Raw genomic sequence first — 14,112 nt, forward strand, 5'->3', positions numbered from 1 at the left:
TGAGGTCCGTTGTCAGAAACAATCTCCTCAGGAAGCCCGTAGGAAGAAAAAATATTCCGCAACACCTCAATCATTTTGGCTGCTGTGGTTGTTGCCATGGCGATGACCTCCAGCCATTTTGAATGACTGTCCACTAGTACTAAAAAGTGGTGATGGTCTTTCTCTGCAAAGTCAATATGTATTCTCTGCCAAACTCTAGTCGGCCATTTCCAGACGTGCAGAGGTGCGGTTGCAGGTAGTTTCCTCACACTCTGACAGGCGTCACATTGTTGTACTGTATGTTCTATGTCACTGTCCAACTGCAGCCACCACAAATAGCTCCTGGCCAAGGCCTTCATCCTGCACCCTCCCGGGTGTCCTAGGTGAAGATCATGCAGTAGTCGCTCTCGGTGTGCTGGTGGAATGATAACTCGAATTCCCCACAATATGCAACCTTGTTCCACCGACAGTTCATTTTTCCTGAAAAAGTATGGTTTCAGTCTCTCGTCCTTGTTTTGACTTGGCCATCCAGACCGAGTCAGCTCCAGTACTTTGCATAGGACTGGGTCCTTGAGAGTGCTCTGTGCAATCTCTGTAGCTTGCACGGGAAGCTCATCTACTACTGAGAAATAGAAGATGCTGTTTTCCTCCGCGGTGTTATCCTTTTCCTTCCCCGGCAGTCTAGATAACGCATCTGCGTTGGCATTTTCTGCTGACGTTCGTTACTCTATACTGTAGTCATAAGCCATCAGTCTCAGCGCCCAGCGCTGCATTCGCAGAGCAGCTAAAGTGGGAATTTCAGACTTGGGTCCCAAAATAGCAAGAAGGGGCTTGTGGTCAGTTATTAAACTGAACTTTCGGCCATATAAATATTTATGAAATTTAGTCACGCCAAAAATTATGGCCAAAGCCTCTTTCTCTATCTGACTATATTTGCTTTCTGCCTCTGTCAATGTACGCGATGCAAATGCGATCGGTTTCTCATCTCCATTTTCCATTATGTGAGATATGACAGCCCCGATTCCATAAGGGGATGCATCGGAAGCTAATCTCAGGGGTTTCTTGGTGTCATAGTGCACTACTACTGAGCTTTTTACTAACTGTTCTTTTGCATCTTTGAATGCTGCTGCACATTTAGTAGTCCATGTCCAATCAACTTCCTTCTTCAGTAGTTGATGTAGCGGCTGCACCACCGTCGACAGGTCTTCCATGAACCGACCATAATAGTTTAATAGTCCTAGAAAAGACCGTAGCTCTGTGACGTTTGTAGGCTGGGGTGCATTAACGATGGCTGCAACTTTTGTCGCAGTGGGGTGCAGTCCCTCCTTATCTATCAGATGCCCCAGGTATTCTACTTTCTCCTGCATGAAATCACATTTTGCTCTTTTCACTCTTACCCCGTAGCTCTCCAGGCGGCTCAGTACCTCCTCCAGATTCCTCAGGTGTTCAGCTCTTGTCTTTCCTGTGACCAGAATGTCGTCTAAAAAACAGGTGACATGCTCCAAGCCTTGGAGTATCTGGTCCATCACATTCTGAAATATGGAAGGAGCACTGGACACTCCGTATGAAAGTCTATGATACACATACAGTCCTTTGTGAGTATTTATTGTCAAATACTTTTCTGAGTCTTTTCCTAACTCCAGCTGTTGGTAAGCCTGTGACAAGTCTAACTTGCTGAAAAGAATGCCTCCAGCTAGGGTGGCAAAAAGGTCTTCCACGTTTGATAGTGGATAGGTCTCCTCTTCCACACTTTGATTTACTGTGACCTTATAGTCTCCACAGATACAAATTGACTTGTCTGCTTTGGGTACCACTACTATGGGCGCGGCCCACTGACTATGTTCTTTCTTTGAGATAATGCCAGCTTTCTCTAGGCGATTTAACTCAGTCTCAACTGCATTCTTTAATGCATATGGCACTGGTCTGGCCTTCCTGAAGATCGGTTTGGTATTTGGCTTTACTGTAATGTTGGCCTTAAAATTCCGAATAGTGCCCAACTCCTCAGCAAACACTGCTTTGTGTCTCTGCAACACTGTATCCACATCTGCGTCGTTACCGCCCCTTGCTGGTATAACTGAGAAGATGCGTGCCCAGTCCAGTTTGAAGTTTTTGAGCCAGTTACGGCCAAGTAGGGCTGGTCTGTCACCTTTTACGATCACTAATGGTAGCTCCCCACCCTGGGTTCCATATTTTACCTTGGCCGTCACTTGTCCCATCAAAGGAATGTTCTCTCCGGAAAAAGTTGACAGCTGCACTTTACTTACTTCCAAAGGCAGATGAGAGAGATGCTTCTTATACACTATTTCCGAAACAAGTGTTACAGCTGCCTCTGTGTCCAGTTGCATCTCTAGAGGAGTTCCTTCTAATATGACCTGTACTGTCATTTCCTTCCTCCAATTCCCGACAGCATTTGTGGGATACACGGCATTCAAGCGATATGACTCCCACCGTTCATCATCCACACTTCCTGTTGTCTCATTTTGATTTCCTTTTACATACTGTGTGTGTCCTTGCCAACTTTTCGTTTTACACATCCTTGCTATGTGTCCTCCTTTTGAACACTTGTAACATGTCTCTCCTTTATACCTGCATTCCTGAGCGGCGTGGTTGCTTAGTCCACATCTGTAACAGGGTTGGTGATTTTCTCTTCTCTGTGGTCTGAATTTTCCACTTGTGGTTTTACTTTTCCAATCGCTGGTGGCTGGTTGGTATTTCCACGCACTTTTGCTTGTCTTTTCCTGGTCAATCTTATTTAATGTGGCAGGTTCTTCCATTTTGCTAGCGAACTCCAACGTATTCTTTGATGCCATTTCCATGGATAACGACAGTTCGCATGTTTTTTTAAATGTTAGATCTTGCTCCGTGAGTAATCTTCTCTGAATAGCTTCCACTCTCAATCCACAAACAAATCTGTCTCTCATTGCTTCGTCCAAATGGAGACCAAATTCGCAGTGGCTGGATAGCTGCTTCAACGCCACAATATAATCCGACACCGACTCGTTCTCTCTCTGATTCCTCTTTTGAAACTTGAATCGCTCCGCGATCACCAGCGGTTTCGGGTTGTAATGAGATGCTAATCTTCAACTTAGCACCTCATATGAGAGACTACTAGGCTTCTCTGGTATGCAAAGGCCCTTCAACAGTCCGTAGGCCTCTGCACCTATTATAGACAGGAACACGTTGGTTTTTTTACCTTCCTCCACTTCGTTGATGATCATCCATTGCTCAAAACGTTCCAAGTAAGATTCAAAATCTTCTTTAACTTCTTCGTATTCGCCGAGATTTCCAAAGAATCTGGCCATGATGCAGCGCCGCCGTTAGCTTAGCAACTCTTGCTAATGCTAGTTTGCAAAGTCACGTTACCTCCTTGTAACGCCTTAATTTCCTCGTCCGAAACTTTTAATCCCTACCGCCTGGAAAGGGATCCCATCCTCGTCGCCACTGTAATAACTTTGGAGATTATATAACTGTTAATATATCCATAACAGCAATAGACGGCGGAGCCAGGATTAACACACGTGTAGCTCTTTATTGCAAACCTCCAACAACACCCGCACACACAGACCGGACACACAACACTACTACGTCCGGGTTACGCTGTGCTACCCCACGGCTCCAGGTGGCGTGGTTAAACACACTTCCATAACCCGAGGCAATTATCATTATCAATATATTACACATGTTAAAAGATTTAATTTGCTGTGTTGAATGTACAGGTTAAAGGTCACCTTTGTAAAAAATTCTAAAGTAGAAGGCAATATCATTACATTATGACTTCAAATCAATTGTATCAATCGTAAACCATCAAAGTTGGAAGGTTGCTTTGAAAATCTAGTTTAACAAACTTTGAGAAAGATTGTTTTCTATAATTGAGCATTGTCAATTGTTATTCTGGCTTCAGGCATTCAAAATGGACTGCACTGAATGGGAATCGGACCCAGGCCTCTCACATGGGAAGTGAGAATTCTACCACTGACCATCAATGCTTTGAAACTGAAAATCCATGTTAAAAGATTTAATTTGCTGTGTTGAATGTACAGGTTAAAGGTCACCTTTGTAAAAAATTCTAAAGTAGAAGGCAATATTATTACGTTATGACTTCAAATCAATTGTATCAATCGTAAACTATCAAAGTTGGAAGGTTGCTTTGAAAATCTAGTTTAACAAACTTTGAGAAAGATTGTTTTCTATAATTGAGCATTGTCAATTGTTATTCTGGCTTCAGGCATTCAAAATGGACTGCATTGACTGGGAATCGGACCCAGGCTTCTCGCATGGCAAGCAAAAATTCTACCACTGAACCATCAATGCTTTGAAACTGTATAGCCATGTTAAAAGATTTAATTTGCTGTGTTGAATGTACAGGTTAAAGGTCACCTTTGTTAAAATTCTAAATATTACGTTATGACTTCAAATCAATTGTATCAATCGTAAACTATCAAAGTTGGAAGGTTGCTTTGAAAATCTAGTTTAACAAACTTAGAGAAAGATTGTTTTCTTGATTGAGCATTGTCAATTGTTATTCTGGCTTCAGGCATTCAAAATGGACTGCATTTACTGGGAATCGGACCCAGGCCTCTCGCATGGCAAGCGAGAATTCTACCACTGAACCATCAATGCTTTGAAACTGCAAATCCATGTTAAAAGATTTAATTTGCTGTGTTGAATGTACAGGTTAAAGGTCACCTTTGTAAAAAATTCTAAAGTAGAAGGCAATATTATTACGTTATGACTTCAAATCAATTGTATCAATCGTAAACTATCAAAATTGGAAGGTTGCTTTGAAAATCTAGTTTAACAAACTTTGAGAAAGATTGTTTTCTTGATTGAGCATTGTCAATTGTTATTCTGGCTTCAGGCATTCAAAATGGACTGCATTGACTGGGAATCGGACCCAGGCCTCTCGCATGGCAAGCGAGAATTCTACCACTGAACCATCAATGCTTTGAAACTGAAAATCCATGTTAAAAGATTTAATTTGCTGTGTTGAATGTACAGGTTAAAGGTCACCTTTGTAAAAAATTCTAAAGTAGAAGGCAATACAGACGCTCCCCTACTTACGAACATTCAACTTACGAACAACGGTACATACGAACATGTCTGCAAATTGCGTTTAAGTCCAAAAATGTTCGCAAGTCCAATTTTGTATTTCGCGTCTTTTTCGGAGTAGTACTTCTTTCCGCCGCTAATACCGACGCCTGGCGCTGTGAGAGCTCAGCTCACCCAGCATCTACCTTCTTCGTTGCAATGCGGAAGTGCGTGAATGTATCTCCAGTGTGCAAAGAACCTTTTTCATTTGTATCATTAAATATCTCATGCATCCAATATTGAATATGGCTGGTAAAAAGCTAAAGGCTTCTATTGAGGGAGTTGCAAGGAAGAGGCAAGCCATTTCATTTGAAACGAGTGGCAATAATAACAAAGCTTGATGCGCGTCAGAAAGTGGTGAGCGTTGCACATTCAGTACCATTTATAAACAGAAAGATCGAGCAGCAGGACCCAAATATTGAACGTTGCACAAAGTTTGCAAATCAATTGAATGATGCCATACAGTGCTACTGCATCATTTATGATGAAAAAAAGAAGAAAACTGTGCAATCGTCATTAGGTCGCTTCTTTTGGCCAGTTTCTAATACATAAATCTATCTCTCTCTCTACAGTACTGTACATATTCTCTCCATTTTATTAAATGTTTTTTTTTTCAGTACAAACCAATGCGTGTTACTTATACAAGCCTTAAACATACAAATGCACTTATATAAACCTTCAATATACTTATATAGGCCTTAAACATAAATTATAATACAAAATATAGCACTAAATCAACTTACAAACAAATTCAACTTATGAACAATCGCTCGGAACCAATTGCGTTCGTAAGTTGAGGAGTGTCTGTATTATTACGTTATGACTTCAAATCAGTTGTATCAATCGTAAACTATCAAAGTTGGAAGGTTGCTTTGAAAATCTAGTTTAACAAACTTTGAGAAAGATTGTTTTCTTGATTGAGCATTGTCAATTGTTATTCTGGCTTCAGGCATTCAAAATGGACTGCATTGACTGGGAATCGGACCCAGGCCTCTCGCATGGCAAGCGAGAATTCTACCACTGAACCATCAATGCTTTGAAACTGAAAATCCATGTTAAAAGATTTAATTTGCTGTGTTGAATGTACAGGTTAAAGGTCACCTTTGTTAAAATTCTAAAGTAGAAGGCAATATCATTACATTATGACTTCAAATCAATTGTATCAATCGTAAACTATCTAAGTTGGAAGGTTGCTTTGAAAATCTAGTTTAACAAACTTTGAGAAATATTGTTTTCTATAATTGAGTATTATCAATTGTTATTCTGGCCTCAGGCATTCAAAATGGACTGCATTGACTGGGAATCGGACCCAGGCCTCTCACATGGGAAGTGAGAATTCTACCACTGAACCATCAATGCTTTGAAACTGAAAATCCATGTTAAGAGATTTAATTTGCTGTGTTGAATGTACAGGTTAAAGGTCACCTTTGTAAAAAATTCTAAAGTAGAAGGCAATATTATTACGTTATGACTTCAAATCAATTGTATCAATCGTAAACTATCAAAGTTGGAAGGTTGCTTTGAAAATCTAGTTTAACAAACTTTGAGAAAGATTGTTTTCTATAATTGAGCATTGTCAATTGTTATTCTGGCTTCAGGCATTCAAAATGGACTGCATTGACTGGGAATCGGACCCAGGCCTCTCGCATGGCAAGCGAAAATTCTACCACTGAACCATCAATGCTTTGAAACTGAATAGCCATGTTAAAAGATTTAATTTGCTGTGTTGAATGTACAGGTTAAAGGTCACCTTTGTTAAAATTCTAAATATTACGTTATGACTTCAAATCAATTGTATCAATCGTAAACTATCAAAGTTGGAAGGTTGCTTTGAAAATCTAGTTTAACAAACTTTGAGAAAGATTGTTTTCTTGATTGAGCATTGTCAATTGTTATTCTGGCTTCAGGCATTCAAAATGGACTGCATTGACTGGGAATCGGACCCAGGCCTCTCGCATGGCAAGTGAGAATTCTACCACTGAACCATCAATGCTTTGAAACTGTATAGCCATGTTAAAAGATTTAATTTGCTGTGTTGAATGTACAGGTTAAAGGTCACCTTTGTTAAAATTCTAAATATTACGTTATGACTTCAAATCAATTGTATCAAACGTCAACTATCAAAGTTGGAAGGTTGCTTTGAAAATCTAGTTTAACAAACTTTGAGAAAGATTGTTTTCTTGATTGAGCATTGTCAATTGTTATTCTGGCTTCAGGCATTCAAAATGGACTGCATTGACTGGGAATCGGACCCAGGCCTCTCGCATGGCAAGCGAGAATTCTACCACTGAACCATCAATGCTTTGAAACTGAAAGTCCATGTTAAAAGATTTAATTTGCTGTGTTGAATGTACAGGTTAAAGGTCACCTTAGTAAAAAGTTCTAAAGTAGAAGGCAATATTATTACGTTATGACTTCAAATCAGTTGTATCAATCGTAAACTATCAAAGTTGGAAGGTTGCTTTGAAAATATAGTTTAACAAACTTTGAGAAAGATTGTTTTCTTGATTGAGCATTGTCAATTGTTATTCTGGCTTCAGGCATTCAAAATGGACTGCATTGACTGGGAATCGGACCCAGGCCTCTCGCATGGCAAGCGAGAATTCTACCACTGAACCATCAATGCTTTGAAACTAAAAATCCATGTTAAAAGATTTAATTTGCTGTGTTGAATGTACAGGTTAAAGGTCACCTTTGTTAAAATTCTAAAGTAGAAGGCAATATCATTACATTATGACTTCAAATCAATTGTATCAATCGTAAACTATCTAAGTTGGAAGGTTGCTTTGAAAATCTAGTTTAACAAACTTTGAGAAAGATTGTTTTCTATAATTGAGCATTGTCAATTGTTATTCTGGCTTCAGGCATTCAAAATGGACTGCATTGACTGGGAATCGGACCCAGGCTTCTCGCATGGCAAGCGAAAATTCTACCACTGAACCATCAATGCTTTGAAACTGTACAGCCATGTTAAAAGATTTAATTTGCTGTGTTGAATGTACAGGTTAAAGGTCACCTTTGTTAAAATTCTAAATATTACGTTATGACTTCAAATCAATTGTATCAATCGTAAACTATCAAAGTTGGAAGGTTGCTTTGAAAATCTAGTTTAACAAACTTTGAGAAAGATTGTTTTCTTGATTGAGCATTGTCAATTGTTATTCTGGCTTCAGGCATTCAAAATGGACTGCATTTACTGAAAATCGGACCCAGGCCTCTCGCATGGCAAGCGAGAATTCTACCACTGAACCATCAATGCTTTGAAACTGCAAATCCATGTTAAAAGATTTAATTTGCTGTGTTGAATGTACAGGTTAAAGGTCACCTTTGTAAAAAATTCTAAAGTAGAAGGCAATATTATTACGTTATGACTTCAAATCAATTGTATCAATCGTAAACTATCAAAATTGGAAGGTTGCTTTGAAAATCTAGTTTAACAAACTTTGAGAAAGATTGTTTTCTTGATTGAGCATTGTCAATTGTTATTCTGGCTTCAGGCATTCAAAATGGACTGCATTGACTGGGAATCGGACTCAGGCCTCTCGCATGGCAAGCGAGAATTCTACCACTGAACCATCAATGCTTTGAAACTGAAAATCCATGTTAAAAGATTTAATTTGCTGTGTTGAATGTACAGGTTAAAGGTCACCTTTGTTAAAATTCTAAAGTAGAAGGCAATATCATTATATTATGACTTCAAATCAATTGTATCAATCGTAAACTATCTAAGTTGGAAGGTTGCTTTGAAAATCTAGTTTAACAAACTTTGAGAAATATTGTTTTCTATAATTGAGTATTATCAATTGTTATTCTGGCCTCAGGCATTCAAAATGGACTGCATTGACTGGGAACCGGACCCAGGCCTCTCACATGGGAAGTGAGAATTCTACCACTGAACCATCAATGCTTTGAAACTGAAAATCCATGTTAAAAGATTTAATTTGCTGTGTTGAATGTACAGGTTAAAGGTCACCTTTGTAAAAAATTCTAAAGTAGAAGGCAATATTATTACGTTATGACTTCAAATCAATTGTATCAATCGTAAACTATCAAAGTTGGAAGGTTGCTTTGAAAATCTAGTTTAACAAACTTTGAGAAAGATTGTTTTCTTGATTGAGCATTGTCAATTGTTATTCTGGCTTCAGGCATTCAAAATGGACTGCATTGACTGGGAATCGGACCCAGGCCTCTCGCATGGCAAGCGAGACTTCTACCACTGAACCATCAATGCTTTGAAACTGAAAATCCATGTTAAAAGATTTAATTTGCTGTGTTGAATGTACAGGTTAATGGTCACCTTTGTTAAAATTCGAAAGTAGAAGGCAATATTATTACGTTATGACTTCAAATCAATTGTATCAATCGTAAACTATCAAAGTTGGAAGGTTGCTTTGAAAATCTAGTTTAACAAACTTTGAGAAAGATTGTTTTCTTGATTGAGCATTGTCAATTGTTATTCTGGCTTCAGGCATTCAAAATGGACTGCATTGAGTGGGAATCGGACCCAGGCCTCTCGCATGGCAAGCGAGAATTCCACCACTGAACCATCAATGCTTTGAAACTGAAAATCCATGTTGTAATAACTTTGGAGATTATATAACTGTTAATATATCCATAACAGCAATAGACGGCGGAGCCAGGATTAACACACGTGTAGCTCTTTATTGCAAACCTCCAACAACACCCACACACACAGACCGGACACACAACACTACTACGTCCGGGTTACGCTGTGCTACCCCACGGCTCCAGGTGGCGTGGTTAAACACACTTCCATAACCCGAGGCAACTATCATTATCAATATATTACACTCCTCCCCCTTTAACTATGAAGTTCCTATTTAGACTTAGCACTCAACTCCCACAATTATCTTTGCCTCATTAACTTTTTATAATTTTACTTCTCAACTTGTAACTAAATTATTACTGCTAACACAACCATTAGACTCAATATTCCAGTCTTTGACATTCCAATCTCAGGAACTCTTTTCACATTTTTGTATGAACAGGAACTCTTTTATTTTAGGAACGACGTTCCTCACAACTGACCGATCACAAATTCAGTCGCTTCGGAGGTGCTCTATCTCTCACTGGGTACCTGCGCCCACACACCTCTGGGGAACTGACTGCTCGGTTGTCAGGTGTAACTGTCTTGTCACAGGCCACTGAGCCTGGTGAAGATGTTACACGTGTCTCTTCAGGTGAGTACGGGCTACCACCTACTGCCCTAGGTGTGCCTTTCCCCCCCCACATCTGCGTGAACCACCACAGGGTACTTGTTTGTGATGTCCAGCTGCTCATCCGGAAGCTCCAATGTCTCTGGTCTGGACGGTTGGTTGTACAGCAGATGATCAATGTGGATCGAGCGTCGGCTCTCACCATTCCACACCAGGTAGGTGACTGGTCCGAGTCTCTTTTCCACTGTTCCTTTTGTCCACCTCTCCTTCCCTCCACGGAAATTCCGGATCAGAACTGAGTCACCCTCAGACAGATGTCTCAGCTTGGAGGTGGTTCTATCATGATAGTGTTTCTGCTTCTCTTGTTTTGCTTCCACCACTCGAGCGAGATCTGGTTTCAGTAAGCTGAACCTGGTCCTGATTTGACGTTTTAAAAACAGTTCCGCTGGTGCACATCCTGTAACAGTGTGCGGTGTACTCCTGTATGCTATCAGGAAGTTAGCTAGCCTGTGCTGCATAGTTATTGTGACCTTTTGTTTCTTCTCCTCGAGTACTTGTTTCAGCAGTAATGCTTTCACTGTCTGAACTGCTCGCTCTGCCGCTCCATTGGAAGCGGGATGGTAAACTGGTACCAAAGTTTGTTTTATTCCGTTGCTCAGCAGGAATGTTTTGTACTCCTGCGAAGTGAATTGAGGTCCGTTGTCAGAAACAATCTCCTCAGGAAGCCCGTAGGAAGAAAAAATATTCCGCAACACCTCAATCATTTTGGCTGCTGTGGTTGTTGCCATGGCGATGACCTCCAGCCATTTTGAATGACTGTCCACTAGTACTAAAAAGTGGTGATGGTCTTTCTCTGCAAAGTCAATATGTATTCTCTGCCAAACTCTAGTCGGCCATTTCCAGACGTGCAGAGGTGCGGTTGCAGGTAGTTTCCTCACACTCTGACAGGCGTCACATTGTTGTACTGTATGTTCTATGTCACTGTCCAACTGCAGCCACCACAAATAGCTCCTGGCCAAGGCCTTCATCCTGCACCCTCCCGGGTGTCCTAGGTGAAGATCATGCAGTAGTCGCTCTCGGTGTGCTGGTGGAATGATAACTCGAATTCCCCACAATATGCAACCTTGTTCCACCGACAGTTCATTTTTCCTGAAAAAGTATGGTTTCAGTCTCTCGTCCTTGTTTTGACTTGGCCATCCAGACCGAGTCAGCTCCAGTACTTTGCATAGGACTGGGTCCTTGAGAGTGCTCTGTGCAATCTCTGTAGCTTGCACGGGAAGCTCATCTACTACTGAGAAATAGAAGATGCTGTTTTCCTCCGCGGTGTTATCCTTTTCCTTCCCCGGCAGTCTAGATAACGCATCTGCGTTGGCATTTTCTGCTGACGTTCGTTACTCTATACTGTAGTCATAAGCCATCAGTCTCAGCGCCCAGCGCTGCATTCGCAGAGCAGCTAAAGTGGGAATTTCAGACTTGGGTCCCAAAATAGCAAGAAGGGGCTTGTGGTCAGTTATTAAACTGAACTTTCGGCCATATAAATATTTATGAAATTTAGTCACGCCAAAAATTATGGCCAAAGCCTCTTTCTCTATCTGACTATATTTGCTTTCTGCCTCTGTCAATGTACGCGATGCAAATGCGATCGGTTTCTCATCTCCATTTTCCATTATGTGAGATATGACAGCCCCGATTCCATAAGGGGATGCATCGGAAGCTAATCTCAGGGGTTTCTTGGTGTCATAGTGCACTACTACTGAGCTTTTTACTAACTGTTCTTTTGCATCTTTGAATGCTGCTGCACATTTAGTAGTCCATGTCCAATCAACTTCCTTCTTCAGTAGTTGATGTAGCGGCTGCAGCACCGTCGACAGGTCTTCCATGAACCGACCATAATAGTTTAATAGTCCTACAAAAGACCGTAGCTCTGTGACGTTTGTAGGCTGGGGTGCATTAACGATGGCTGCAACTTTTGTCGCAGTGGGGTGCAGTCCCTCCTTATCTATCAGATGCCCCAGGTATTCTACTTTCTCCTGCATGAAATCACATTTTGCTCTTTTCACTCTTACCCCGTAGCTCTCCAGGCGGCTCAGTACCTCCTCCAGATTCCTCAGGTGTTCAGCTCTTGTCTTTCCTGTGACCAGAATGTCGTCTAAAAAACAGGTGACATGCTCCAAGCCTTGGAGTATCTGGTCCATCACATTCTGAAATATGGAAGGAGCACTGGACACTCCGTATGAAAGTCTATGATACACATACAGTCCTTTGTGAGTATTTATTGTCAAATACTTTTCTGAGTCTTTTCCTAACTCCAGCTGTTGGTAAGCCTGTGACAAGTCTAACTTGCTGAAAAGAATGCCTCCAGCTAGGGTGGCAAAAAGGTCTTCCACGTTTGATAGTGGATAGGTCTCCTCTTCCACACTTTGATTTACTGTGACCTTATAGTCTCCACAGATACAAATTGACTTGTCTGCTTTGGGTATCACTACTATGGGCGCGGCCCACTGACTATGTTCTTTCTTTGAGATAATGCCAGCTTTCTCTAGGCGATTTAACTCAGTCTCAACTGCATTCTTTAATGCATATGGCACTGGTCTGGCCTTCCTGAAGATCGGTTTGGTATTTGGCTTTACTGTAATGTTGGCCTTAAAATTCCGAATAGTGCCCAACTCCTCAGCAAACACTGCTCTGTGTCTCTGCAACACTGTATCCACATCTGCGTCGTTACCGCCCCTTGCTGGTATAACTGAGAAGATGCGTGCCCAGTCCAGTTTGAAGTTTTTGAGCCAGTTACGGCCAAGTAGGGCTGGTCTGTCACCTTTTACGATCACTAATGGTAGCTCCCCACCCTGGGTTCCATATTTTACCTTGGCCGTCACTTGTCCCATCAAAGGAATGTTCTCTCCGGAAAAAGTTGACAGCTGCACTTTACTTACTTCCAAAGGCAGATGAGAGAGATGCTTCTTATACACTATTTCCGAAACAAGTGTTACAGCTGCCTCTGTGTCCAGTTGCATCTCTAGAGGAGTTCCTTCTAATATGACCTGTACTGTCATTTCCTTCCTCCAATTCCCGACAGCATTTGTGGGATACACGGCATTCAAGCGATATGACTCCCACCGTTCATCATCCACACTTCCTGTTGTCTCATTTTGATTTCCTTTTACATACTGTGTGTGTCCTTGCCAACTTTTCGTTTTACACATCCTTGCTATGTGTCCTCCTTTTGAACACTTGTAACATGTCTCTCCTTTATACCTGCATTCCTGAGCGGCGTGGTTGCTTAGTCCACATCTCTAACAGGATTGGTGATTTTCTCTTCTCTGTGGTCTGAATTTTCCACTTGTGGTTTTACTTTTCCAATCGCTGGTGGCTGGTTGGTATTTCCACGCACTTTTGCTTGTCTTTTCCTGGTCAATCTTATTTAATGTGGCAGGTTCTTCCATTTTGCTAGCGAACTCCAACGTATTCTTTGATGCCATTTCCATGGATAACGACAGTTCGCATGTTTTTTTAAATGTTAGATCTTGCTCCGTGAGTAATCTTCTCTGAATAGCTTCCACTCTCAATCCACAAACAAATCTGTCTCTCATTGCTTCGTCCAAATGGAGACCAAATTCGCAGTGGCTGGATAGCTGCTTCAACGCCACAATATAATCCGACACCGACTCGTTCTCTCTCTGATTCCTCTTTTGAAACTTGAATCGCTCCGCGATCACCAGCGGTTTCGGGTTGTAATGAGATGCTAATCTTCAACTTAGCACCTCATATGAGAGACTACTAGGCTTCTCTGGTATGCAAAGGCCCTTCAACAGTCCGTAGGCCTCTGCACCTATTATAGACAGGAACACGTTGGTTTTTTTACCTTCCT

The 14,112-nt window shown here is 41.2% G+C and overlaps 7 non-coding genes across 7 annotated transcripts; all 7 read right to left on the minus strand.

Annotated features, from left to right (window-relative positions):
- Positions 1-4,852: 4,852 nt before the first annotated feature.
- Positions 4,853-4,923, minus strand: trnag-gcc (transfer RNA glycine (anticodon GCC)). Its single transcript has one exon. It is a non-coding gene; the product is annotated as a tRNA-Gly (tRNA).
- Positions 4,924-6,031: 1,108 nt separating this feature from the next.
- Positions 6,032-6,102, minus strand: trnag-gcc (transfer RNA glycine (anticodon GCC)). The gene has a single exon. It is a non-coding gene; the product is annotated as a tRNA-Gly (tRNA).
- Positions 6,103-6,355: 253 nt separating this feature from the next.
- Positions 6,356-6,426, minus strand: trnag-ccc (transfer RNA glycine (anticodon CCC)). Its single transcript has one exon. It is a non-coding gene; the product is annotated as a tRNA-Gly (tRNA).
- A 254-nt stretch (positions 6,427-6,680) lies between these two features.
- On the minus strand, positions 6,681-6,751 carry trnag-gcc (transfer RNA glycine (anticodon GCC)). Its single transcript has one exon. It is a non-coding gene; the product is annotated as a tRNA-Gly (tRNA).
- Positions 6,752-7,298: 547 nt separating this feature from the next.
- trnag-gcc (transfer RNA glycine (anticodon GCC)) lies at positions 7,299-7,369 on the minus strand. The gene has a single exon. It is a non-coding gene; the product is annotated as a tRNA-Gly (tRNA).
- Positions 7,370-7,622: 253 nt separating this feature from the next.
- Positions 7,623-7,693, minus strand: trnag-gcc (transfer RNA glycine (anticodon GCC)). The gene has a single exon. It is a non-coding gene; the product is annotated as a tRNA-Gly (tRNA).
- A 1,210-nt stretch (positions 7,694-8,903) lies between these two features.
- trnag-ccc (transfer RNA glycine (anticodon CCC)) lies at positions 8,904-8,974 on the minus strand. The gene has a single exon. It is a non-coding gene; the product is annotated as a tRNA-Gly (tRNA).
- Positions 8,975-14,112: the final 5,138 nt, after the last annotated feature.

This window comes from Stigmatopora argus, chromosome 8 (assembly GCF_051989625.1).
Source record: "Stigmatopora argus isolate UIUO_Sarg chromosome 8, RoL_Sarg_1.0, whole genome shotgun sequence".
In the NCBI taxonomy this organism is placed as follows: domain Eukaryota; kingdom Metazoa; phylum Chordata; class Actinopteri; order Syngnathiformes; family Syngnathidae; genus Stigmatopora; species Stigmatopora argus.